The 19,111-nt window shown below is 46.0% G+C and overlaps 1 protein-coding gene and 1 pseudogene across 1 annotated transcript in view; one reads left to right on the top strand and one right to left on the bottom strand.

Moving 5' to 3' along the window:
- Nucleotides 1-19,111, bottom strand: part of MRTFB (myocardin related transcription factor B) — a 319,142-nt gene that overhangs the window by 221,337 nt on the left and 78,694 nt on the right. The window contains exon 3 of the mRNA XM_055562733.1: nucleotides 4,961-5,038. The gene's annotated coding sequence lies outside the window, so the exon portion shown is untranslated. The remainder of the gene's footprint in view (nucleotides 1-4,960; nucleotides 5,039-19,111) is intronic.
- On the top strand, nucleotides 5,388-6,653 carry LOC129638172 (splicing factor 3B subunit 4-like; annotated as a pseudogene).

Below are 19,111 nucleotides of genomic sequence, written 5' to 3'. Positions count from 1 at the left end.
TCCTTCACCCCCACCGAATATCAGTCCCACTCAGGCGAGCCCTGAGTGAGAGTGAGTAAAAGTCGCTCAGAAGTGTCCGACTCTTTGTGACCCAGTGGACTATACAGTCCATGGAATTCTCCACGCCAGAATACTGGAGTGGGTAGCTGTTCCCTTCTCCAGGGGATCTTCCCAACACAGGGATCAAACCCAGGTCTCCCACATTGCAGGCAGATTCTTTACTAGCTGAGCCACCAACCTGGCCCCAAACACTTCATTCCAGGAAACACATTCTTACATTGCCCTTCCCAGCCTTGGACTGTCTCTTTGAAGGGCACCAAGTGGTTCTTGTCACTTGCCAAGCTCACACATCTGGTAAGTGGCAGAGCTGAAGGTCTGGAGGCAAGCCAGATCCCAGACTTTTAACCACTATGTTTAATGCCATACTCCATCGAGTCTCATTCCATTAAAAAAAAAAAAAAAAAAAAAAGAGTGTGGCCTTGAGCCAGAAAAAAAAAAAAGAAAACAGATGAAGAGCTCAAGTTCAGCTCCATATTTGCTATATGGCCTTGAGCAAGCTTCTTAATACTTACTTTCAGATGTAAATGAAGTTAATGATGCCAGCCTCATAGAATCTGGCAGTCATCTGTATGACTCACCCATGACCTCTGGCTCCCCACCTTCTGGGCACACAGTGGAACCCACTTCCTGGACCCCTGGGTTGGAGTCACATGAGTAGTCCCAGCCAAAGAATGTGAATGGCGGGAATATGTGTCACTTCTGGCATGGTGTTCTGTTGAGCAGAGCCCCCAGCCTATCCATCATGGACACATGATGTGAACAAAAACCAAACTATTATTGTTGGCAGTTGAAAAGACCCTGATACTGGGAAAGATTGAGGGCAGGAGGAGAAGGGGATAACCGGGGATGACATGGTTGGATGGCATCACCGACACAATGGACATGGGTTTGGGTGGACTCTGGGAGTTGGTGATGGACAGGGAGGCCTGGCGTGCTGTGGTTCATGGGGTCACAAAGAGTCGGACATGACTGAGCGACTGAATTGAACTGAACTGATGTTTGTCAAAGCACATACTAGCCTATACTGATCCATACATACAGTACAGTCATTTTCTCATTTGCTCAAGAAACACTTCTCTGTTGTGGTTCAAACCCCAAATGGACAAGAAAGAAAGTGTAGGCAGCAGTTCTGAAGGTTCTAGTGCAATACATCTGAGAGGGGGCCCAGTCCTCTGCTTTTATCTCCCCAGTGATTCTGATGCCCTGGCAAGTCTGAGACCCTTGTGTTACTATTGCCCCACCATATGATGTAGAGTAGGGCAGGGTCCTCACCCTTGAGGGCCACACAGACTAGAGATGACAGCTACAGAGAGATAAGTTAACAATGCAAATATGGTTTTGTGACCTGAAATCTGTAACATTAAATGAGTATATATAGGAACTCTCTGAACTAGGGGGGCTTCCTTGGTGGCTCAGTAGGTAAAGAATCCAGCTGCAGTGCAGGAGATGCAGGAGACCTGGGTTCAATCCCTGGGTCAGGAAGATCCCCTGGAGAAGGAAATGGCAATCTACTCCAGTATTCTTGCCTGGCAAATCCCATGGACAGAGAAGCCTGGAGGGCTACAGTCCATGGGGTCACAAAGAGTCAGACGCAACTCAGTGACTAAACCACTGTGAACTATCCAGTTGTCTGTGTAATAGAAAGTAAGTGTGCATCCTGGCAAATTCATCCATCAATGGTGTGACCCAAGATGGGAGTACTTGGACTCCCTATTACCTCAACCTAATATATACGGTATTATTTGTCTCTGTTTATTTGTTTATTTGTTTTCCAAATATGAACATCGAAACTCAGATGTTCTAAAACATTGCCCATGGTCACACAGCTAATAACAAGGCTGAACTGGAATCGACACGCAGGTTCTTCTGTATCTAGACCCCGCCTTCTTAAACGCTGGTGTAGCTGGTTCACGCAAGGCCTCTACCTGTCTCTCCAGCTATAGCTCTTCACCTAGAACTCTCTTCCCCTTCTCCTAGAACCCTAGCTTCTAGCCATACCAAACTACTTGCCATGCTAACCCAACTCTGTATTTCACACCTTGGTGGTCGGGCTCCTGCTGGTCCCTCTGCCTGGCTTGCCTTTCCTCTCTTCCAACCACCCTGTCTCCCAATACCGGCCAACTCTTTGCATCCTCAGTTTGAAGGACCCAGCCTCCATGCTTGACCACCCCCCACAGCGTGGCACTACAGATGGCCCTGCAAGTGCCTCCTCCATTTGATTGCAGCCTGTGGAAGGAGGGCCCTTCACTTCCTTTCCCGAGGCTGTCTGATTAGCATTGTGGGCCCTTGTGCTAAAGCTTCAGCCACAGCCACCTGAATACCTAGCTCAGGGAAATCAAAGCCCTGCAGCTTACAAGCCAGGCCAAAGAAGACCACACAGCAAAGTATTTCAGAAAGCAGGTTTGGGGTTCTAATCTAGCCACTTTGTAGCATTGTGACTGCAATCCCCATCTGGAATATCTTGTGAGCCTCAGTTTCACAGATGAAAATTGGGACTAATGACAGTACCTGCCTCACATAGTTGTGAGAATTCAATGAGATACAATGTATACAGTAAATTTATGCACAACTGGGCTTCCCTGGTGGTCCAGTGGTTAAGAACCTGCCTGCCAACGCAGTGGACTCGGGTTCGATGCCTGGTCTGGGAAGATCCCACATGCCACAGGGCAACTAAGGCCCTGCACCACAACTTCTGAGCCCGTGCTTTAGAGCCTGTGAGCCAAACCTACTGAGCTAGAGCGCCTTAGAGCCCTTGCTCCACAACAAGAAAAGCCACCACAATGAGAAGTCTGAGCACTGTAACTAGAGAAAGCCCCCATGCAGCAATGAAGACCCAGCACAGCGAAAACTTTAAAAAATAATAGTAATAAATACATTTTTAAAATGTATGCATACAGCCTGGCTCATAAGGAAGAACTGGATTAATTTCCAGTCAATTTCATCATTGTTATCATTGTCGTCATTGTCTCCTTGTTACTACTATTACTACAACTCAGCATGCCCCCATGGCTATCATTGTTAATATTATTGCTCACCACATCCTCCTCTGTTCCCACCAGCCCTAAGTGACTTTGCTGCGCATTCCTTCCCAGAACAGACAGTAACCTTAGAATTCTTGAAAGCGATTCTTCATTGTCCCATTGATGGTTCAGCGCCCGCAATGACTTAGCATCCCGGGCACCCTCTGCTTAGTCGACTCTTGAGGAAGTCTATGGCTGCCAGTACCCTTCCATCCAGGCTTCCTGGATATAGGTAAGAAAATATGGGCTAGACTGAGGCTCTCTCTCTCTGACTTGACATCATCCCCTTCCAGGTTCATTCTGGGTTCATTTCGGGTTAGACCAGACCGCGGAGAAGGTGTTCCCTCCTCTGGCTGTGAGATTGGCAGAATCCCAGTCAAATAGGCCTGTGGGCTTCTGGAATTGTTGACAACACCAAAAAGAATAATACTTACAACAGGCTTTTGTTTTTCCCCAGAGGGAGCTAAAAGAGTCAGGCTCTTGAGTTTCAAATTAAAAAGTGCTTCATATGCCATCAGAGTGAGCCACCCTTGCTCTTCCTTACATGTTCGGAGGGTGGAAGGCAAAACACGGGTTTTCAGCAAAGAATTCCTTGAGGTTTCATGCTGAACAACTCCAGGCTGTTATGAAAGGACGGAAAAACAGAACATTCCCCCATACCCGACGTGTAACAGGAACAGAGAACGGAAGAGGAAAACCAAACCTCAGACTAGAAAATTTTTAAAAATGTAAAGTTGGCTTTTCTGATTGAGAAGGTTCTGAAGATCCAGCCATGAATGGTTTCTGCTGGGATTTGCATGTAAGTGAAAATTCACAAAGTCTGTGAAAGTGGAAATACAGATTAAGAAGTCAGAGGGAAAGGGGACAGCATTGTGTGTTGGGAGGGGCAGGGGGCAGAAATCACTGAGGAAGTAAGAGGGCTGCCCGCAAGAGGCAAAGAGTTTTCAGGAGCAAGGACCGTGGTCAGGGTAGGAGGACCACAAGGTGAGTGTCTTCTCCAGAGAGGGAAAAAAAATAGGCAAACTTTTTTTTTTCCTCTCCAGAACCATGTAGATATACAGCTGCTTGAATAAAATTTGCATTCCCATCTGACTCATTTCACTGGAACAATGAGGTCACATTCCAGAGCCTCCTGCACCCCACTGCTGATAAAGTGTGTAATTAGTGCTTTTTGCATTAAAAAAGGACCATGAATTCTACTGGGTTCTCTTGGAGGTCAGCCCTGGGATTTCTTTGGAAGGAACGATGCTAAAGCTGAAACTCCAGTACTTTGGCCACCTCATGTGAAGAGTTGACTCATTGGAAAAGATTCTGATGCTGGGAGGGATTGGGGGCAAGAGGAGAAGGGGATGACAGAGGATGAGATGGCTGGATGGCATCACTGACTGGATGGACCTGAGTCTGAGTGAACTCCGGGAGTTGGTGATGGACAGGGAGGCCTGGCGTGCTGTGATTCATGGGGTGCCAAGAGTCAGACACAACTGAGCGACTGATCTGATCTAATCTGATGTCTTGGTCTAGCTTCTGACAGCAAAATCTAGCATTCAGTATTGTATTCTCACATCGGTCATTTCCAGGGGAGAAAAGAAGAGCGCAGGGATGAGAAGGGAACATTTTTCACAATTTATCAAGCTCCTTGATTAAAAAAACAAATGAAGTTACAACTCAGGAAAGTTACAAATAAGGAGGGAGACATGAATGACCCTACAGTGATGAACTGAAATCAGTAGTATCAGTATGAACTAAAGTTTAAAAAAATAGATACAAATATAAATATAGAAGTGTGTGTTCCTGGATTAGTATACATAATATATCACCAAACTCTGAACACTGAAAAGACCTAGAAGCAAAGAATCCCCAGTAGCAATGAGCACACTTACCACCCAGATCTTGGTTTCTAAACACCATTCTTCAATGAAAGGAACCAGGGCTCCTTGGAGAAGTGGTTGATTCCAAAGCTGGAGCAAGGAAAATACAAGATCAGCCTGGAACACCATTTATTGCCAGAAAATAGAGAATTGCTCAAAAAAAAAAAAAAAGGCTGGGGGCTTATTAAGGATATAGGAGCTCTCAGTGGTCAAAGCTGGAATGATCAGAGCAACAAAATAATAATAGTATTGGATTATAAGCCATAGAATAAAATAAATACCCATGAGTCCATACTGGTGGAAGGAAGGGAGTACCTTAAAGAAGAATTACAATGAATAAATGTAGAAGGAATGAGGGAGATAAAAACCACCACTAGAATACCACAGTAATAGTCAGGGGGTGGGATCACTGCCTGGAGATGGTGGGAGCGCTTTTGCCATGGCGGTCGGGCGGATCTCTGAGTGGAACCAGGATGCCGCTGTGTACGTCGGGGGCCCCGATGAGAAGGTTAGAGAACCACTGCTGTGGGAACTATTTCTCCAGGCAGGGCTAGTAGTGAACACGAATATGGCAAAGGATAGCATCACTGTGGGTCAGCACCAAGGCTACGGCTTTGTGGAATTCTTGAGTGAGAAAAAGGCTGACTATGCCATTAAGATCATGAACATGATCAAACGCTACGGGAAGCCAACAAGGGTGAATAGGGCATCAGCTCACAACAAAAAGCTGGATGTGGGAGCCAACATTTTCATTGGGAACCTGGACCCAAAGATTGATAAGTTGCTTTATGATACCTTTAGCACCTTTGGGGTCATCTTACAAACCCCCAGGATTATGTGGGACCCTGACACAGGCAACTCCAAAGGTTATGCCTTTATTAATTTTGTCTCATGTGATGTGTTGGATGCAGCAATTAAGGCCATGAATAGGCAGTACCTCTGTAACCACCTAATCACTGTGTCCCACGCACTCAAGAAGGACTCCAAGGGCGAGTGTCATGGCTCAGGCACCGAACAACTTCTGGCAGCACAGAACCCACTCTCCCAGGCTGACCACCCTCGTCAGCTGTTTGCAGATGCAACCCCTCCTCTGTCTGCTCCCAATCCTGTGATATTATCATTGAGGTCTGGGCTTCCTCCACCAGGCATGCTTCCTCCTGGCTCCTTCCCAGTACTGCCTCCTGGATCCCTTCCACCTGAGATACCCCCAGCCATGCCACCACCACCTACGCTTTCTGGGGCTGGAGGACATGGCCCCCAGTCAGCGGGAACCCCAGGAGCTGGATATCCTGGACACAGACACTCACATCCTCACCCATTCCTACTGGGTGGGATGCCCCATCCAGAGATGTCTTAGAGGCAGCTGGCCCACCATGGTCCTCATGGCTTAGGGAACCCCCATGCTGGGCCCCCTGACTCTGGGGGGCAGCCACCACCCTGACCACCACCTGGAATCCCTCATCCTGGACCTGCTCCAGTGGGCAAGGACCCCCCCGCCCCAAGGGCCTCTGTTTGGTTCTCCCATGGGTCACTCAGGTCCTATGCCTCTGCATGGTATGCGTGGACCTCCTCCACTGATGCATACATTGGCCCTCCATGACCTCCACCCTATAGCCACCAGCGGGGAACCTTCCCTCCACCCAGACCCACTCCCCAGCCTCCAGTTCCCCCTCGAGGCCCACTACAAGGCCCTCTCCCTCAGTGATTTCTCATTGTCTTTCCTCCTGTTGTAGCCTCCCAATATCTATTCACTTTCTTGGACCAATCAGAGTGGCTATAGCTTCAAGGGGCAAAGGCACTAATCCCTCTCAGGCTTTGCTTTTGTAAGTGTAATTTTTTTCACAGGAGGTTTTGTTTCATTTTTTTTTCTTTTCCCCTATGTTGGCCCTAAGTGTTTTGCAAATACCCAGAGAAAATTAAACTAAACTCCTTGTTTAAAAAAAAAAAAAAAGAATACCACAGTAATAATTTCCTCAGGTAAAGTCCACAGACGGATACTAAAATTTAACCAGGCAAAAGTGTGAGGAGAAACAGGATGATTCAAAGTATTTCCCTCCAAATATTTACTAATTACAAAGGATGAGAAGGAGATAAACACGCCAAAAATGGAGAAGAACCCCAAGCAGAGGGGACACCATGTACAAAACCCTGAGCCGGCAGAGAGCTTGGGTGTTTGAGGAGATGGGGCACCGGCCACCAGGACTTGGAAGAGAATCCCAAGTTGATTTGGAAGAGAACCCTAAATCCACGGCATCCTCCATCACTGCAACTACCACTGCGTTTCACATTGGTCCTCCCAACACCCCTACTCAATGGTGGTGAATAAAACCATCAGCACCTCTACCACAAGGCCAACCCCCCTCCCCCAGCAAAATGTGACAACAGAGTATAATCATGTGCTGTGCATGTCTTCCCCGCTTCCCAAATTCATACACTGAAACCTAACCCTCAATGGGATGCTGTTAGGGAGTGGGCCTTTGGGAGGTGAGTAGGTTATGAGGGTGGAGCCCCCGTGGAGGAGATTAGTGCCCTGATAACAGAGACCCTGTTATGCTCCCCCACCCCTTTTACCACGTGAGGGCACAGTGAGAAGTCCATGTCTGTGAATCTGGAAGTGGGCTGTCACCAGACACTGAATCAGCCAGCACCTTGATCTTGGACTTCCAGACTTCTGAACTGTGAGCAGTAAATGTTTGGGAGCCTCCCAGTTTATGGTATTTTTGTTATAGTGGCCAGAACAGACGAAGACAGTATAGTAAGGTTGTGTGAGGGCATGGGGCATATTTCACATCAGTGGTGAAATCAATCTCTCTGCTGCTCTTTTCCTTCACAAAATCTGATCTGAGAGGAAGAGGCCAGATTGGAAGGTCTGTTCCTTAGCAGAGCGTGTCTGTGAGAGAAGAGACACGTGAGACAACATCCAGAGCAGAGCTGGAGATTAGGAAGCTAAGAAGAAGCTGTTCTTTTAAAGAAAAAAAAAAAAAAAAAAAGTGAAGGGACTTCCCTGTTGGTCTAGTGGTTAAGACTCTGCGCTTCCAATGCAGGGGACATGGGTTATTTCCCTGGTCAGGAAACTAAGATCCCACATGCCACACAGCACAGCTGGGAAAAAACAAAAAAATAGAGAAGAATATTGGGGGTGGGATGGGAGGAAAAAGAGGGGAAGAGAAGGATGTTCAGGGGACTTGGATGGAGGACACCGGGTACACAATTTATCAGTTGTTTGTATTGAAAACTGCTTCCACGTCCCAAGACCCTTGTAAAGTCTACCACACACTCAGATCTGTGTCTGGATACCTATCTGTGTGTCCATCATGTGTGTAGCTGTATGTGTGTCTAGATGAATCTGTGTGCGTGTATGTGTCTGTGAATGCTCTGTGTATCTCTGCGTGTCTGTGAACGTTACTATCTGAGTCTATGTGTATCTCTATAACTGTGCTTAGGCGTGTCTGTTTCTATGTGCCTCAGATTGTGTTTGTGTGTGCCTTTGTGTATATGTGAATGCTGGAAATCACAGCAAGGGGCTGAGTGCCTGCAGAGTGAAGACAAAGGATTTGCCACAAGACCCAGAGGGAGAACGAAAAGCCTGCTGTGACAGGAGGCAGTTGAGGCCCAGGTGACAGTGTCAGGCCCTGAGAATCCGATGACATCTTTGCGAGGACACTGGAATTGCTCTGGGATTTGGAATGTGGGTGGGGGTGGCAAGTCAGGTCAGTACTGTCTAGAGAGTTCAGATGGCAGGACAACCTACCTTCAAATCGACACCTGGCGTGTCGGGTGTTATTTCCATTTTGCAGCTGAGAAAACCAAGTCTCACCACTATTACTTTCATGGCACCAAAGAACCTCTGGAGGCCTCTGGGTGGTTCACCCAGGGCTGGAAACCCTGGAATCACCGAGGGAGGAGAGCACTCCACTGTCAGTCCTTCTGCAGAAGAAGTCTCTAGCTGGTAGTCCTTTAACACCTGGGCAACACCTACTAATATTTTTGTAAAGAACATTTTTTCCTTTACTAATCAATCAATGGGTACCCAGAACCTCACAGCCTCATCAGGCACACTGACTGAGAACACACTCTCAAAGCTCTACATAACTAACTTCTCCAGAAACATGATGTCACAACATTAGAACACCACCCTAATCCTAGCACCATTTTTGAGTTAATTTGTCTATCTTATCAACATAAATATGATGGCAGGGGAACTGTCAATTTCCTGTTTGGTAGACATCTTAATCTTTGTTACCTATTTTGGAAGTGAAATAGGAAGTGTCCAACTTATTAGAAATTAACATTGAAGCCCTTTTGAGGTTTTAAAAAATTTGAGAACATTGTGATGTTGGAGGTACATCCAGGAGAGATGCTTCGTTTGTCTCCTTGCTTTTAAGTTTTTAAAAAATATTTATTATTTGGCTGTGCCAGGTCGCAGTTGTGGCATGTGGGATCTTCAGTTGCTCGTGGCATGCACACTCTTAGTTGGGGCATGTGGGATCTAGCTCTTGACCAGGGAGTGGGCCCAGGTCCCCTGCATTGGGAATGTAGAGTCTTAGCCACTGGACCATCAGAGAAGTCCCCACTTTTAGTTTTTATTTTGCAAAAATCCAAACCTATAGCACAGTTGCAAGAACAGTAAAATAGACTCTCCTAGACTCTTCACCTACATTTATCACCGTTTACATTTGTGTCATTTATGCTTTCTCTCTCTGTGTATGTGTGTGTTGGTTGCTCAGTCGTGTCCAACTCTTTGTGACCCCATGGACTGTGGCCCACCAGGCTCTTCCGTCCATGGAATTCTCCAGGCAAGTATACTGGAGTGGGTAGCCATTCCCTTCTCCAGGGGAACTTCCTGACCCAGGGATTGAACTTGGATCTCCTGCATGGCAGGCAGATTCTTTACCATCTGAGCCACCAGGGAAGCCCATATGTATGTGTATATATGCACACACACATATATATACATAGATATATATACACACAAACATGCACATACACACACCTTTTAAAAAAACATTTGAGAATAAATTGCCAATGTTATGACCTTTTGTGTGTGTGTGTGTGATCTTTTATTCATAAATATTTAATATATCTCCTAAGAATAAGAACATTCCGTTACCTAGTAAGTATCTAAAATATAGTCCATAGTCAAAGTTAGTGAATTGTCCTAGTAAAGTTATTTCTATAATTTTTGATGTTCAGGTCCTGGATCCATCCCAGAATTATATACCTTTATCTGTTATTTCTCTTAACTCCCATTTAATCTGAGACAGTTCCTTAATCTTTCATGACTTTGACCAAACTCTGCCCCTACTTATTTTTTATTACATCTCTGTGTGTGGGACCTTAGCTTCACAACCAGGGATCTAACCCACATACCCTACAGTGAAGCACAGAGTCCTAACCACTAGACCGACAGGGAGTTCCCCAAACTCCCGTTTCAACAAAAGAGAAAACGCAGGGCCTTGACTAGCAACAATGTCCACCTACGATGTAATCAATATTTGTTTTCTGAGTATTTTTCTTTCCGGTTATCTTCTATTTACGGCCAGTGACACTGGTTTCTTACTTGTATAGTAATACATGGTTTCTCTAAATGGTTTTTTTTTTTTTAATTAAAGTGAACTAATGTAAAAGGAAAGATTAAAGAAATAATAGAATAGGTGTGTAGATCGAGTCTGGGCTTCCTCAACCTCAGCACTTGTTGGCATTTGGAGCTGGAAAACTCTATATTGTGGAATGGTGAGCAGCACCCCTGGTCTCTACCCACTGGCTGCCAGAAACAAATCCCACCCTCCCTCTGGCTGTGACAACCACACATACCTCCAGACATTGCCAAAGGCCCCCTGGAAGGCAAACTCACCGGTGAAGAGCCACTCCTCCAGCCCAGATCACAAGAACAGAGTGTGAGAGGCATAAGTTTGGGAACCCTGGAGTATAGTGCTTGCCTCTATCACATTCAGCTCAGATGATGTTTACTAAGTGCTGGCCTTGACCTAGGTGCTGGGGGCACAGAGATGACACAGTCCAGCTCTCCAGCAGCTGCTGTGAAGTCAGAAGTAGGCAGAAGAGGTCCAAGAGGCAGAAAAAGTAAACCCGAGAAGAGGGAGCTGGGAAAAACTATACCATCACTAGAATTAAGTCTCCTTAGGCCTCGTGACTCTCCCAACAGTTCTTCTGCCCCAGTAATTCTTTTTAAGACAATCAGATCATTTCAGCCCCCTGATTAAAAGGTTCCAGTAACTTCCCATCACATATAGAGTAATATCCAAACTCCTTAAAGGACCTAAGAGGCTCTATGTGATCTAACTCCTGGCTTCCTATTCGCCCTTCATTTGCCTTGCTTCCCAGGGTTCTCCTGCTCCAGTCTCTCCAGACTTATCTCTCTCCCAAGAACGCACCATGCTCATTTCCAAATAAGACTCTTTGCTTTGCTCTGTCCTCAGATCTTTGCAGTGTTGGCCCCTAGTCATCAGCTTTCTGTTCATATGTCCCTTGCCCCAACCAGGAGCCCTCCCTCTCACTGTCCTGTTTGATTTCTTTTGTAGCACGTCCTGCGTCATACATTGGTGGTTGGCTGACCTGACTTGCACTGGCAGCATCCTTCTCCTTAGTGACCATCCAGGTGGAGCTGGCCATCTCACCCAGATCTGGGCAATGAGAGATGCAGGTGCTGCCCCTCTCCCATCTTCCTGCTGAATCACGGGGGTGATGACTGGAGCTGTTCAGCCATTCTGTGACCATGAAGGAAAGACCAGGCAAATATTGAATGCTTGAGCCAAATAACCAGTACCAACAATCTCTTACTATCTTTTCTCAGGGAGAAAAATAAATCCCTAGGGTTTACACCACTGTATTGGGTTATCTGGTACAAGTGTTAGACACTCAGTCGTGTTCAACTCTTTGTGACTCCATGGACTGTAGCCCACCAGGCTCCTCTGTCCATGGAATTCTCCAGGCAAGAATGCTGGAGTGGGTAACACACTCCCTTCTCTAGGGGATAGTCCTCACCCAGGGATAGAACCTGATCTCCCGCATTGCAGGCAGATTCTTTACTGTCTGAGCCACCAGGGAACCCACTGGGTTATCTGGTACTTGAAGTCAAAAGCATCCTAGCTGAAACAATCGTCTGAAACGATTGTGTTGACTTTGCTGTTTTCTTTTTGTTCACATTTTCCCCCTAGACTCTAAGTACCATGAGACAGAAGTTCATGTCTCTTCCTATTCACTACTACATCTTCAGCCCCTAGGCACAGTGCCTGACTTGTGATATATTTTAAAAACTATTAAGCTACTTGTTCCTTCACATATAAAATAGGGACAGTCATAATACCTTGAAAGACTGTAAGGATTAACTGGGTCCGAACGCGTATAATGTTCAGAGCAGGGCCTGGCACGTAATCATCGCTCAAAAGATTCCAATTATTTGTTGACTTAATGAACTAATTAATGTACGGAAGAAAGGATTCCTTCTCGATATGCTTTTGCAGCACTGTCCTTTGGCTTCCTCCTCTTCAAATGAAAGCTGTGTTTAGTTGGTGCTGACAAGTCAGGTTATTGATTAAGAAACATGACCGCGGCGGTTGGAAGAAATTCACACCATTTACTGTGAGCAACTGGATTAGCACCTTTAGGGGGTGGTGTGGGAGAGAGACATTGGCACACAAAACGGTAGAGTGCATAAAGCCTGGCATATTCCACAGTTCAGGCCAGGAAATGCTGGAAATGAAATCTAAGATGAGAGTTTGCTGTTGTACACCGTGGGAAGAACAGAGCTGGGCTTTGCCACCAGCTCAACCAAAGCCACTCAGAGGTCAGTTGGAGGTTCTGCGCACAGAGATTCAACATAACCAAAGGGGTTCATTCATTCATTCACTCGGGCAACAAAATGCTTCTTAAGCACCTACTCTGTGCCCTGTAGTGAGGGATCTGGCAAGGAAACAATGAGACCTGCCTTGCCTGCAGTGATGACAACAGGGTGTTTCCAAAAGACCCCACAATGTTTCTTCCCTAATTACCTTGTACCCATGTAGTGGCCAGTCCAAATTTCGGGTCCCCTGAATGCAGTGCATGACCAGTATAACCACTACCTAGCATTTTTCAGTGCTAAGCACTATGCTGAGACCACTTTACTAAGCACAGCAAAACTCATTTGCTAGAAACCTACTGAACACCCACTTTCTTCTTCCCTAGTAATTAAAAAACCCCTCATTTTTATTCAGAGTAACAACAAAGAGCACATATCCTCAAATAAAATTGGCACCCAACTTTTGCTATTAGCACCCAAACACACATCCTAATGAATACGAGGCATTCTTTTATTTACTTCTCACAAGTCAGTGAAGTAGGAGTTAATATTATCCCTTTTATACAGTGGAGCAAAGTGAGGTTCAGAGAGTTTAAGTGATTTCCCGAAGGTTATACAGTTTTCAGCTGATGGGGGTAGAATGTCAACCTGGTCAATTTGATTCTAGAACCTATGCACTCTGTACTTTTAAAATCTATTTCCATGTGTACAGATAGCATTGCTCAGTCGTGTCCAACTCTGTGACCCCATAGACTGTAGCCTACCAGGCTCCTCCGTCCATGGGATTTTCCAGGCAAGAGTACTGGAGTGGGTTGCCATTTCCTTCTCTAGAGGATCTTCCCGACCCAGAGATCGAACCCGGGTCTCCTGCATTGTAGGCAGACGCTTTACCGTCTGAGCCACCAGGGAAGCCTAGCATGTATATACATCTCCCATTTAACCCTCCCAATACCCTTGGTAGGTAGAGTAACAGGTGAAAGTCTCTTAGTTGTGTCTGACTCTTTGCAACCCCATGGACTATACAGTCCATGGACTTCTCCAGGCCAGAATACTGGAGTAGGTAGCCTTTCCCTTCTCCAGGGGATCTTCCCAACTCAGGGATCAAACCCAGGTCTCCCGCATTGAAGGCAGATTCTTTACCAGCTGAGCCACAAGGGAAGCCCAGAGTAACAGGTAAGATTTTCAAATATCTGCTGACTTATATCTCCTATCAGTCAACTGGCTTCCTTCCTTGAGCCACTCGCCTCTCTACTCCTAAGGGTCACCCTCTTCCAATCCAGTGGAGTGCAGAGTGTAGAAGAGGGACAGAGGCCAGAAGCCATCAGCTGTGCTGGAATGTCCATCTAGGCAGGACCCATAGGAGAGGATTGTTAGATAGGGTGCAGAAAAAGCCCAGAGCAGAAGAGTTTTGCTTCGTTTCTCATATAGAGAGAGAAGAAGCAACATTTCCCATATGACTTTGAGAAGAGATGACATTAAAACAAAATCAGTACACCCTATTGGTTAGGTAGAGGGAAGGTTTGAATTTTGTATCCAGAAAGTTCCACATGTCCTGTGGGGGGATTCAGAAAATAGCTGACAGTTCTCTTGGGTGAGATTGATAGGAGTTGCCATGGGAGAGATGAAGTGACTCTAAGACTGAGAGTTACCAGGTGACCAGAGAAGACCAGGGGCACACGGGTGTGGCAACCAGACCCCAGATGGAAATTCAGCACCAGAAAGGGCTGAGGTAGGGCTGGACACGCACCTTGAGTGCACTGAGCTGACCGCCAAATGTCCCAATCCCGGCCTGCTGGGAGAGTGACCAGCAAAATGGGAATAAAAGATGCTACCTCCCAGGATTATGAGCATAAATGGAGGGTCAGAGCCAGGAAGGAGCATAACAAAGGTCACACACGAAACATGGGCTCTCAAAACTCAGCCGCCTTTCCCCCTTCCGTCTTGTCATGGATGCTGCCATGAAGGATGCTTGGAGCCACTGGGACCTCGATGGCATCTCCGTGACAGGAAAGGAACAGACAGACTTCATTTGAATGAACTTGGACCGGACTTCCTGCTGGTGTCACCGATCAGTATGGATTGAGAATTAGTAGATTGATTAACACAATAAATGAATGAGTGAATGAATAGCGAAAGTCTTTGCTGGAAACTATGGGAATCCCAGACCACCTGACCTGCCACTTGAGAAACCTGTATGCAGGTCAGGAAACAACAGTTAGAACTGGACATGGAACAACAGACTGGTTCCAAATAGGAAAAGGAGTACGTCAAGGCTGTATATTGTCACCCTGCTTATTTAACTTATATGCAGAGTACATCATGAGAAACACTGGGCTGGAGGAAGCACAAGCTGGATTCAAGATTGCTGGGAGAAATATCAGTAACCTCAGATATGCAGATGATACTACCGATATGGCAGAAATGAAGAAGAACTAAAGAGCCTCTTGATGAAAGTGAAAGAGGAGAGTGAAAAAGTTGGCTTAAAGCTCAACATTCAGAAAACTAAGATCATGGCATCTGGTCCCATCACTTCATGGCAAATAGATGGGGAAACAGTGGAAACAGTGGCTGATTTTATTTTTCTGGGCTCCAAAATCACTGCAGATGGTGATTGCAGCCATGAAATTAAAAGACACTTACTCCTTGGAAGGAAAGTTATGACCAACCTAGATCGCATATTAAAAAACAGAGACATTACTTTGTCAACAAAGGTCCATCTAGTCAAGGCTACGGTTTTTCCAGCGGTCATGTATGGATGTGAGAGTTGAACTGTGAAGAAAGCGGAGTGCCGAAGAATTGATGCTTTTGAACTGTGGTGTTGGAGAAGACTCTTGAGAGTCCCTTGGACTGCAAGGACATCCAGTCAGTCCATCCTAAAAGAGATGAGTCCTGGGTGTTCATTGGAAGGACTGATGTTGAAGCTGAAACTCCAATACTTTGGCCACCTCATGCAAAGAGCTGACTCATTTGAAAAGACCCTGATGCTGGGAAAGATTGAGGGCAGGAGGAGAAGGGGACAACAGAAGATGAGATGGTTGGATGGCATCACCGACCCAATGGATATGAGTTTGGGTGGACTCCGGGAGTTGGTGATGGACAAGGAGGCCTGGCGTGCTGCAGTTTATGGGGTCGCAAAGAGTCGGACACGACTGAGCGACTGAACTGAGCTGATGGGAGTCATGGAAACCTTTAAGATGTTATCTTTAGAGATTTCCCTGATGGTCCAGTGACTAAGCATCACCTGCCAATGCAGGAGACACGAGTTCAAAACCTAGTTCAATCCCTAGGCAGGGAGCAAAGATCCCACATGCTGCAGGGCAACTAAGCCCCTGCCATGCAATTACTGAAGTCTGCTTACTCTAGAGTCCATGCTCCACAACTAGAGAAAGCCCCCATGCCATAATGAAGAAAGAGTACAGCCAAAAAAAGAAAAGATAGTGTCTTTAGAGACAGTCATATGCATTGAAAACATATTATAGGAGAGAAGAAACAGTCAAATGTAGGTTTCTTTTTCCAGCACAGAGCTGCCGGGGCTTAAAGAAAGGAGGTCAGGCATTGCTGGAGCAGATAGGAAAGGCCTTCCATGGACATTACCACTAACTGATGTCATATGAGGCTCTGGCATGCTTTTGGCAGGATCACCTAAATAGCAGAGGGAGTCACTTTTCGGGCTCAGTTCAGATGTTACCTACTCCAGGAAGACCTCCCTGATACCCCCAGCTTGTTAGGCACCTCCTCTGTGCTCCTGTCTATCACTGCACTATTATACTAAGCTGTGGTTCTCTCACTTGAAGGTGAGTTCTCAGAGATAAGGTTCTGTCTCCCTTCATCTCTCTGTGTCCTTAAAACCTAGAGTTTGGCCCCAGGCGGGTACTCAGGAAATAACAAGAACCACTTAGTGAGTGCTTTCCAAGTACAAAGCACTAACGTGCTTTAGAGGCCAATGTCCTTGACTTGCAATAACCCCAGGAGCCAGGGTGGCCTTCTCTTGCTTGATAGGTAAGAAAGTGGAGGCTCAGAGGAGCTAAGAAGCTTTCTGTCTCTTCCTCATTCTGCATCCTTCTTTGCCAGAGTGCCTGGCCTAAATTCTTGAGGTCTGGGGAACAGAATGGAAGCTCAGAGTGACAGGGCAGTCTGGCTCGGTGGGTGGCTGGCTGGGTGGGTAGGAAGATGGAACAATGAATGGAAGATGGAACAATAAAGAGGGAGCACATGTTAGCAATTGGCATCTGTGCCGGCCAGACACCAGGCGTCCTCCCAGACCACCCGGGAGAGCTGCCTGGCGGCCTCCACGAGGAGTGTGAGCCACGTGCCCCACAGGCGCCATCTGCTCACTGATATGGAACAAATGGGTGCAAGGGAGTGTGTGCTGTTAGATACGTGGTGCTTCTGGCAGAAAGAATTCGGGGGAGAAAACAACTTCGAAATCACAAACATGGAAGTGTGTGGAGGTGAGCTGATGTGGAAGGCGGACAGTGATGCAGAAATATCAGCACCAAGAGCCAAGAGGGAAGAGAAGTCCAGCACCCTGTTACACAGCCAATTTTTAAAATAAAGTAAAAATAAAGTAAGGTAAATTAAAATAAAGTAACATAAAATAAAATAAAAGTAAATTAAAATACAAATAAGGTAAGGTAAGATAAAAGTAAGGCATCCTAGGTGGTACCGTGGTAAAGAATCTGCCTGCCATTGCAGGAGATGCAAGAGACTGGGGTTAGATCTCTGGGTTTGGAAGATCCCCTGGAGCAGGAAATGGAAACCCACTCCAGTATTCTTGCCTGGGCAATTCTATGGATCAGGAGCCTTGCGGGCTACAGTCCATGGAATTGTAGAGAGTCAGACTCGACTGAGCACGCGCGCACACACACACATACAAAATAAACTAAAATTAAATGAAAATAAATTAAAAGTAAGGTAAAGAAAAATAAAGGAAGGTAAAATAAAATAAAACAAAACAGAGCCACAGTTTTGCTTTTCGAGGGAGCCCCAGACAGACTCCAGAAGTCCCCAGGGGACCTGTGCCTTTGTGGGCCTTTCCTGGTCACACTCCGGGCTACCCGTAAATCTGACTTTCTTCATGGCCAGGAGGCCTCAAGAGCCTGGAGGCTCACCGGAGCAAACAACTTCACAAAAACAATCTGTCCCATAAACAAAGTTGGTGGAAAGCGGCCAGCCTCACACAATGGAGCTAATCTTCTGGGCACACATTTCCCGGACAGGGTATTAGCTGAGACACCACTTCCTCCTAGGTGGAGGTAACGCCACTTGGCCTGGGGATCCAAGAACAATACTGCTCTGTAGATTCCCCCCTTGTCAGAGGCAGAACAGGCAGGAATTCAGAAACAAGGAGCTGCTCGTCCCCCTTCCTTTATTTTCTTAAAGAAGCACTGCAGGTTTAAAGGCAGGTCACAGACTGAGAAGAGCATGGAACTATGGACCACACAACACTGGGCTCTGGTTCAGCTTCACTACTGACTAGCTCTGGGCTTTAGGGCAAGTGACTTAATCTCCCAGAACTATATTTTCTCCACTGCTCAAGTGGGATTATGTAAAATGTCCAGCTTCTCTCAACTCAGGAAGGTATAAAATGAAAATGTCAAATGGTCACTATCAAAAAACCCAGAAAATAACATGTGTTGGTGAAGATGTAGAGAATTTGGAACACTTGGGCACTGTTGAGGGGAGTGTAACATGGAGAACAGAATGGACGTTCCATAACATATTAATCTTAAAATTATTGTGAGATCCAGCAGTCCCACTTCTGGGTATATATCCAAAAGAATTAAACTAAGAGATATGTATATGTCTATGTTCACAGCAGCATTATTCACAATAGCCTATAGGTGGAAGCAATCCACATATCCATCTGTGGATGAAAGGACATAGAAAACTTAGTATATCCACACAACGGAATATTATTCAGCCTCAAAAAATAAGGAAAACCTGTCGTATGCTACAACATGGATGAAACTTAAGGACCTCTGCTAGGGAAACAAACCAGTTATAAAAAGACAGATACTGTATACTTCCACCTAAATGAGTTATCTAAAGTAGCCAAACTCAAAAAACCAGAGTAGAATGGCAGGTACCAGGGGCTGGGAGGAGGGAGAAAAGGAAGCTATTGGCCAACTGAGTATAGAGGTTCAGTTTTGCAAGGTGAAAATCAAGTTCTAGACAGCTGTTGCACAATTATGTGAAGAGAACTAACATGACCAAACTGTACACAAAATAATTAAGGTGGTGAATTTTATATTATGTGTCTTGTGTGTGTGTGTGTTACTCGCTCAGTCATGTCTGACTCTTTGTGACCCCTGGGCTATAGCCTGCCGGGCTCCTCTGTCCATGGGATTCTCCAGGCAAGAATA

This window comes from Bubalus kerabau, chromosome 23 (assembly GCF_029407905.1).
Source record: "Bubalus kerabau isolate K-KA32 ecotype Philippines breed swamp buffalo chromosome 23, PCC_UOA_SB_1v2, whole genome shotgun sequence".
Taxonomy (NCBI): Eukaryota; Metazoa; Chordata; class Mammalia; order Artiodactyla; family Bovidae; genus Bubalus; species Bubalus kerabau.
The sequence above is the reverse complement of the archived record's forward strand: the minus strand, read 5'-3'. Positions and strand labels throughout refer to the sequence as shown.